Source organism: Sphaerodactylus townsendi, linkage group LG08, assembly GCF_021028975.2.
Source record: "Sphaerodactylus townsendi isolate TG3544 linkage group LG08, MPM_Stown_v2.3, whole genome shotgun sequence".
Lineage (NCBI taxonomy): Eukaryota > Metazoa > Chordata > Lepidosauria > Squamata > Sphaerodactylidae > Sphaerodactylus > Sphaerodactylus townsendi.
This window is the reverse complement of record NC_059432.1, coordinates 35,390,066-35,398,992: the sequence shown is the minus strand read 5'-3', so window position 1 is coordinate 35,398,992 and position 8,927 is coordinate 35,390,066.

Below are 8,927 nucleotides of genomic sequence, written 5' to 3'. Positions count from 1 at the left end.
AGACCACAAGGAATTTACTTTGTTCTCCTGCTGGCCTGCCTGCCGGCCTGCCGGCCTGCCTGCCTGCCTGCCTAATGGAGACCACAAGGAGTTTACATTGTTCTCCTTTTTATCCACACAACAACCTTCTGAGGTTGGTTAGGGTGAGAATGTGTGCCTGGCCATAACAAACTTCCATGGCAGAGTGTGACTCTAAACCTGAGTTTCTCAGATCCTAGTCCAGCACATAAACCACCATGCCATGCTGGCTCTGTCTGAAAGAGAAATCCCCCCAACAGTTTTTTTTCTGACGAACTTTTTATCCCCAAACATTTAGGGCCGTGGTGGCGAACCTTTGGCACTCCAGATGTTACGGACTACAATTCCCATCAGCCCTTGCCAGCATGGTCAATTGACCATGCTGGCAGGGGCTGATGGGAATTGTAGTCCATAACATCTGGAGTGCCAAAGGTTCACCACCACTGATTTAGGGTGAGAGAAAGAGAAGTCAGCTTTCCTTAAGCACTAGCACAGTGGCCTTGATGGAGTTCCCACTCCCTGCCACATTGTCTAATCTCAATGCTGATCTTGGGGAAAAATGCTTAGCAGTAGATCAGGCTAGCCTGATCTAATCAGATCTCAGAAACTAAGGCCGTTTCCGCACGGGCGAAATATGACGTCGTGGAAACGGGAAAAGAAACGTCAGAGCGAGAGCGTTTGCACGCATAGCGGCGGAGGTGCGCAGTCGCGCCGTCGCGAAAACGCTTAATCGGCGCGAAGACGCCGTATTCAAAAAACGCTTCGAAGCGCTCTTTTTCCACATGTGACGCACCGACGCCGCAGTCGTGCGAACCGCCGCCACGGAGCCGTTCCCAACAATGGCAACTGCCAAAAGGCCAAGCTTGGTCACTGTCCCCCCCCCCCCCACACACACACACGTTTGTCCCTGGTGATTTCCCTGCATGGGCAAGCACCTTTCCCAGATCCATGTCGCCTGTGCAGATGGTGGCTGCCCATACACACTCTGGTCTCACAGGTAACATGCACTGGGACTGACAGTAGCTGGGAGGGGAGGCAATGACAGATGGGGGACAGGCAGGACATCAGGGCAGTCACGTCAGCCAATCGCGCTGCTTCGCGAGTGCGCAGCCGCAACGGAGCGTGGCGAGACGCCGCTTCCGCAGCGCCTCCGTGCGAACCGGCACATTTCTGCGGGACTGCGGACGCCCGCAGCTCCGCCTGTCTGTGCGAACGCTTTTTTTCGGAGGCGTCGCAATTTACGACGTCATCGCGTCGCTGCTTTTGGCCGTGCGGAAACGGCCTAAGCAAAGTTGGCCCTGGTTAGTATTTGGATGATCAACCTCCAAGAAATACCAGGGTTGTGATATGGAAACAGGCAATGACAAACCACCTCTAAATGTCTCTTGCCTTGAAAATGTTGTGGGATTGCCATATGTCAGCTGTGACTTGACAAATTAACTGAGTCTAGGTCAGTGGTTCTCAACCTGGGGATCGGGACCCCTTTGGGGGTCGAACGACCCTTTCACAGGGGTCGCCTAAGACTCTCTGCATCCGTGTTCTCCATCTGTAAAATGGATAAATGTTAGGGTTGGGAACTGTATTAAAGGGTCGCGGTATTAGGAAGGGTGAGAACCACTGGTCTAGGTAATGAGAAAGTTGGTGAATCAGATGCTCCTTATCACCCTGCCAACTTGCTTTTCAAACAGCAAGGCAGGGTCCATGAGTACCCCAAAGCTCTTAATTGCTCTGGAAAAAAAACAGTGTTGCTTCAGCTAGGTGGATCCAGTCCTTCTAGAACAGAGATTCCCAATCTGTTTAAGCTGGTAGGCACCACTGGAATTCTGACACAGGTTGGTGAATGCAACCAAAGTGGTTGTTGCAGGAGGTGGAGGTCCTCATGCACACATTGAGGAAAAGGGGACTGTGAGAAATAAAATCAACACTTAAGTGACAGCTGCTGCTGAAATAATGGCCATTTGTGCACATCCCAAATAAAACATCTTAAGGACAGAGATAAAAGCATTTTGGGGGAAAGTTCGGCTCAGCTCCGCCCCCCCCCCCATGTTTTGAAAATGTTTTATTCAATCTCAAAACATTTTATTTAGGATCCACTAAACTAGTGATCTTCCCCACCCCCACAAAAAATGGTTTTGAAATGTTTCCTGCTTGCTGTGCGGAGATCAGGAAATGTTTTATTTCTCCCGCCCAATTTTGAAGCTCTCACTTTTGTTTCTCCACCACTTGCTGCCTTCCATTTTCTGCTGCTTCTCCGTGCTGTCCACTGTTTGCTGAAGTGTCCTATGGACATTTTCTCATCTAGTATCATCACTGCATGCCATTTCCATCATTGCTGTGCACTAATAAACTCAGCATTGCCTGCCAATTACATGAATGTCTCATCTTCCTGGTTTTATAAAAAAAATTATTTGAGGTTTCTTCAAAGCTTTGTAGACACAGCAAGGCTGCCTAGATTTTGAGTCCCTAGAGCTGTGAAGTTACAATGGAATTTTAAAAAGAACTGTCTTTGTCTGAAATGCTTTATTTTCCTGCATTATGCAGACAAAACCCCCCAAAGCAGTTCTTTTCAAAACATTTACAAAACGTTTTAAATGTTCTGTGCAGAAAAAAACAGTGTTATTTTGATCTGCACATTCCATGAGATCTCCAGTGGTCAATCAGACCCCCTGGTTGGGAAGAGTCCCACGTGTTCCCATTCACTTGCTAAAAACACTTGTTGGGCACCAAGAAACATTCTAGTGAGGGCCATTAGGGACCCTTGATTAGGGACCCTTGATCGAGAACAGCAGTTCTCAACCTGTGGATCGGGACCAGAGGTGGGATCCAGCAGGTTCTCACCAGTTCCCGAGAGTAGGTTACTAATTATTTGTGTGTGCCAGGAGGGGGTTACTAATTGGGTCTGCTTTTCCGTTAGAAATTCCATTAGGTCCAAAAATCATAAAGTCCTGTTGTTTCCTAGGTGGCTGGTTAGCGAAGGTAGAAAACGGGATAATTCTCCCTGTTGGGATGTTTTAAAAACATGTTTTAGAAATATGGTCAAGTTCCTTGTTTAAGGAAAGTATCCTTCTTTTGATTTCTAGAAACAAAATTAAGTATTTGAAAGTATTAAGTATTTGACAGGCAGTCAATTAGAGGAGAAGTAGTTGTTTCTGTTGGCAGTAGACGATAGGACTTGCTATCATGAGTTTAAATTATGGACAGAAAGATACCAGCTGGAAATTAGGAACTTTTTTTACAGTAAGAGTTTTTTACAGTAACAGATAAATTATTAATGCCCTGCCCCTGGAATGCCATGCACCCCTCGTGCCCTGGCCACGCCCCATTGGCGCTACGCCACTGTTTGAATCCCACCACCATGGGAACCTGTTACTAAAATTTTTGGATCCCACCACTGGTCGGGATCCCTTTGGGGGTCGAACAACCCTTTCACAGGGGTCACCTAAGATACTCTGCATCAGTGTTCTCCATCTGTAAAATGGATAAATGTTAGGGTTGGGGGTCACCACAACATGAGGAACTGTATTAAAGGGTCGCGGCATTGGGAAGGTTGAGAACCAGAGGTGGGATCCAACCAGTTCTCACCACTTCTGTAGAAGTGGTTACTAACTTTTTCTGAGTGCCGAGAAGGGGTTACTAAAGCAACCTCCCTGCCCAATAGGGACTGGAGGTGCGTGTGTGCGGCGGCGCCACTGTTTGAATCCCACCACAATCGGAACCTGTTATTAAAATTTTTGGATCCCACCACTGTCGCTGATCTGGAATATCAGCCTGCCGAACCAGTGTTACTTCTGTATTATATGAACTGAGCTTTCATTTTCAATGAATAATTTCTCCCCATCTGAAGTTGTTTTGGTATTGCCAATTAAAAATTTAGACAAATGCATGAAGAAAGAAAAATACAAGGGATCTCTAGCAACCACTCTTCTGCATCTCACGTGCGTTGTTGTGGCTAGCCTGCCACTAGGTGTCTCCCTTGTGCTGAAATTCTCACAATGCAGCTTGCTCATTTGATGAAGAACAGCAGCCCACCCATTGTCATCTCCAGAGTTAGCAAAAGATGCAACGTCTTGACTTTATTTAAAACATTATTATGTATTTGAAACATTTATGTTGCTTTAAAAAACATTTATATTTAAAACATTTATTTAAAACACTTATATTGCTCCAGGCAACTGACAAACCAAATCCTCTAAATGTCCTTCGAAAGCCTTTTAAAAAGCCAACCCTTAGATGGCTATTTGTTTGGTTGCCTACAGTGTTTTGGGATCACCACAGGAAGAGTTGGAAGGAACCATTCATCGGATGATTAGGCACAGAAAGGTAAGATTTCTTTTTCCCAAGCGGTTGATATACCTCCAGTGATTCACAAAGATATTTATGAAGGGCTGCCTCCCACCCCCCATCCCCCATGGATTGCAATCGATCTCCAGACTACAGAGTTTGATTTTCCTGGAGAAAATTGATGTTTTGGAGGGTGGACTCTATGGCATTTTACCCTGCTGAGGTCTTTTCTCTCCTCATACTCTGGCATATCCAAGGTCCACCCCTGAATCTCCCAGAATTTATCATCGTAGAGTTGTCAACAGTAACAGACAGGACTAGTAAATGTTAGGATAATACTTCTATGTTGTTATTTGCATCATAAAAAAAAAAAAAGTAAAGAACAATAAATGAAGCAAAGGCCTTTTAAAAAGTCATTCTTCCTCAGTAGCCCTATAATGTTGCTTTTTCTGGTAAACACCTTTCATTTTAAAGGCCACAATAGTTATTCATAAATCAGTGGTTCTCAACCTGGGGGTCGGGACCCCTTTGGGGGGTCAAACGACCCTTTCACAGGGGTCGCCTAAGACTCTCTGCATCAGGGTTCTCCATCTGTAAAATGAATAAATGTTAGGGTTGGGGGTCACCACAACATGAGGAACTGTATTAAAGGGTCGCAGCATTGGGAAGGTTGGGAACCACTGGCATAAATGAACATCTTCAGAACTTTCTTCTTTAATCTCAGAGCTGCATTTGTCTGCTTAGGTATTCTAGACTTCCAGCAAAGAGTGAATGCCTGGCAGAGGACCTTAGTAGATTATTTGGTAGTAGTGATATGACAAGATCAACTGAATTACAAATATTACAGTAAAAAAAGCAGCATTTCTGCTTGTCAGTCCACACTGATATTGGGGAAAATGGAATGGCAATACACATTTCGAATGAGACAAGCTAGAAAGAAAGCCGTGTTCACTTTATCATCCTCCTCTCCCACCCCATTTGTACTAGTTCTTAAGACGAAGTGAGAATGTTCACTTTTGGGCAAAACAATAGACCTTTTCACGTGTTACAATCTCACATACTGGGAAAACTACCATACTGGGAAAACTACCAATCTGGTGTAATGGGAGTAAACGGAACCCATGATCCTTTTGATAATACATGGTCATGATGTTACAACATATGTGCACAGCTGTAGTACGTGCACTGGATTTTCAGAGTTTGTATTCATGCATACTGAGGCTGAACACCATTGCCTCTGTTCACACAACATGGTGACTGCACTTCTTGGTGGGAAAGAATTGCAGGTAATGCGGAGGCTCCCTTTATTCGTGGCTGGCAGATTGCTGGTATGTGTGATTATATCACCTGAAAAGAACTCAATTTAGAATAACAGCTGTGCAGAATAAACACAACTTGGGCAATGATGGTGGCAGTCTGCTCTTGCCAGGTATACAGGCATGTAGTTTTTCACTAACCAGTTTGCCAAGTCCCTGGAGACCAGAGGTGGGATCCAGCAGGTTCTCACAGGTTCCCAAGAGTAGGTTACTAATTATTTGTGTGTGCTGAGAGGGGGTTACTAATTGGTGATTTTGCCACGTGATTTGTGCCTTAGTTACGCCCTCCTCTCAGCAGTAGCGCGCAGAACTTGAAGCAGTCTAGCAGGAGGTGCACCGGCGTGCGTGGCAGCCTGCGCCTGCATGGATTCGTTTCCCGCCCAAGGACTGGCGCAGCGGCTGCGTCCTTGCCACAGCCCCACTTAGGAATGTTCAGTAACATCATGCAAACATAACAGCACCAAATCCCAGTGAAACAGTGTATTAAGTAAAATGCCTTGTAGAATTAGAAGTATATCATTAAGTTTCCTGAGGGTCCGGCATGTGATGCTGGTACATCTACGATTGGTCTCCCACCTAGCAACTGGGAGGGATTTGTAGTAGGTGAAAAGTGTAACTGCCGGCACTTTTAAGTGGAATTCATAAATGGAGATCTCAGATCCTGAATCACTGGTTCTCATTCCTATAAGAAGGCAACCTGATCCTTTCTCATTATTGATCTCTTGCGCTTGAAGTATGTGAAGCCTTATACTCGGCCTCTGTTTGTCTTGGGAATTTTAATGATAGTTTACTACACAAATACACTAAACAATTAGATAAATAATCCCCCACATATGTATGCAGTACAGAGAAGCAGCCATCGCTTGGGGCATGGGTGAGTGGGAAGCAAGTCTCTTTTTCTGTACCCTCCCCGCCTGTGTGGTTGTCACTGCCTACCAAGATGTAAGGGAGGTGTTTCTTTTGGTAGGACAACAGGCCTGTATAGTACAGTCTACTCATCCTAGGACAATTGGCCATGCTGGCAGGGGCTGATGGGAATTGTAGTCCATAACATCTGGAGTGCCAAAGGTTTGCCACCATGATCCTAGGAGGTAGATTTTACCTGTATCCTCTCTCAAATGCCCTGCCAGAAGCAAAACACGTTGGCTGCTGGTTCTGCCCACCTATTAAGGGAGGGGAGCAACATAATGGCCTTTTGTTCCCTCTGCCATCCCTACCTTCTTCTTTAAAGAGCACAGGTATGATTTCTAAGGATATGTGCTATAGCTTCAGCTAACTTGTCCAGGCTGCGGTGGCATATCCTACAGCAATCGACACAGCTTCTGCTATCTTTCCTGGAAACTCGGCTTTCTGTCACTGTGTCCATGCTGTGATTCTGCCGATGTGCAGAAAAACTATTTACCGGTAAGCTGGTGGAACAGAATTCAGTTTCTGGACAATCTCAATTTTTCATTCCTGAAAAGGACAGTCTCTTGCCCTTACTGCAGCATTCAGCTTTCCTTAGGATGGATTTTAATTCCCCTTACAGAGGATACCTACTATTGAGGGCACCACAAAGCCAAATGTTGTTCTTGCTTAAAGAATCAGTCACTACTAGGGGGAAATAGCAGTAGGAATGGGAATGTATAAAAAACCCACAGTGTAGAAAAATGCTAATGTGAATTTGAGCAGCACTGTCTGTTCCAGGGCTTCTGAGGTGCATTCAGGGTTGCAAGATCACTGCAAATATTTTTTCATTAGCTGTCTAGTTGGCAGCTGGGTACATTGTTAGGGGGTGGGGTTTTTTTTGTATCTTTTGCTGTTCCATAGAGACTGCTCACTTGACATTCTGTCCTGTTCTGTTCCTTTGCATTTTTTTTCACTAGTCACTCTAAATAAATAAAAGTACACAAAGGCCTGAATTCAAATCATGCAGAGAAGAATTATCTGCGCTGGAGTGGAGCTCACAAAGTACTGTGAATCTCTGTAGGGAAACCTCTGTGTCTGTTGTTGGTGGGATCCTTCTGCTGGTCTATCAGTCGCCTGAAAGACAGGGCAGTTGGGGATGCAGAGACCCTGTAGCTCTTAACACCAAAAAAACACCATGTAGAGAAACTAGCTCTTCATTAGGCTCCAACATTCAGGATGCTGTTTCTGAATTTTATGCTAAAATGGTGCACCAAACAGATGTAATCAAAAACTCCAACATATCTCCAAGGTTGTTGTTTTTTTTAAAGTCTTCCCATTGTTATATTAGCATACATCGGCTTGTTCAGTGAAAATCAGTTGAGCCTTAATCCTACTGAAATGCATAGGAACTAGGCATTTATTAGGGTCCTGTTTATTTTAACAGGATTTGAGAATGGTTAAGACTTATTCTGAAAATACATTTGTAACAACCTTTTTGGACCAGAGCAGATTTGGCCATGGTTAGTGCCTGGAAGATTGTGTAGAGAGCCCATGAATTTTGTTTTTACTTCCATGGAAGAAAGAGTGTAAACATATTGAATGTAAATATATTGAACAGAAATAAAATCATGGTTCCCTCTGGACTGAAGAATTATGAAAAGTCTGCACTTCCACTATGTCTCATTTTTATACATTGGGAATGCTCCAGAGTCAATTTTATCCCTCTATTGTAATTCTTTTCGGCAGAATATATACAGAAGTGACAACTTTGCCCTCTGAAGACATTCTCACACAAAGTACAGCCAGTTACCACTTACAGTTTCCTTTCCATAAACAAAAAGAGAAATCTTGGTACAAAACAACTCCAGAAATCTATGCACTGATTCAGGGAAACACTTTTAAGTGCTCTGGAGAGATATAAACCTTCATGATAAATTGAAAACCCTTCTTGATAAACCAGAAAATACGTGCCTCACCTCAGAGAAATATATGTAGAAAAATGCCCTAAGATTACAAAGAAAGGAAAGAAGGGAGGGAGGAAGGAAGGAAATTATTAATTTTATGCTTTCTTTTAATTAATGAAAGTTTGTTAGCTGTCTGATAGCTGAGGTTATTTGTTGTTCCACAGAAAATTGTAGCTTTGTAAAGGAAGGAGTTGGATGTGAGTTATTCAATAAGCTAAAGATCTGTGCAAAACACATATTCTGGTTCCTATCAAAATGTGTTTTCAAGCTCTGGATGTTTTAGTACTGTGAAACACTGCTGTCTGAAATACATTGGAATTTGGTTTGGGTAGAAATATATTCATATGTAATATGTATCAATTACATATTCATATGTAATATGTTGTCAATCTATAGAGGTCCCCCCCCCCCCCCCACACACACACACTTCTGTCCTGGTACAAATTTAGCAGCTATCAGG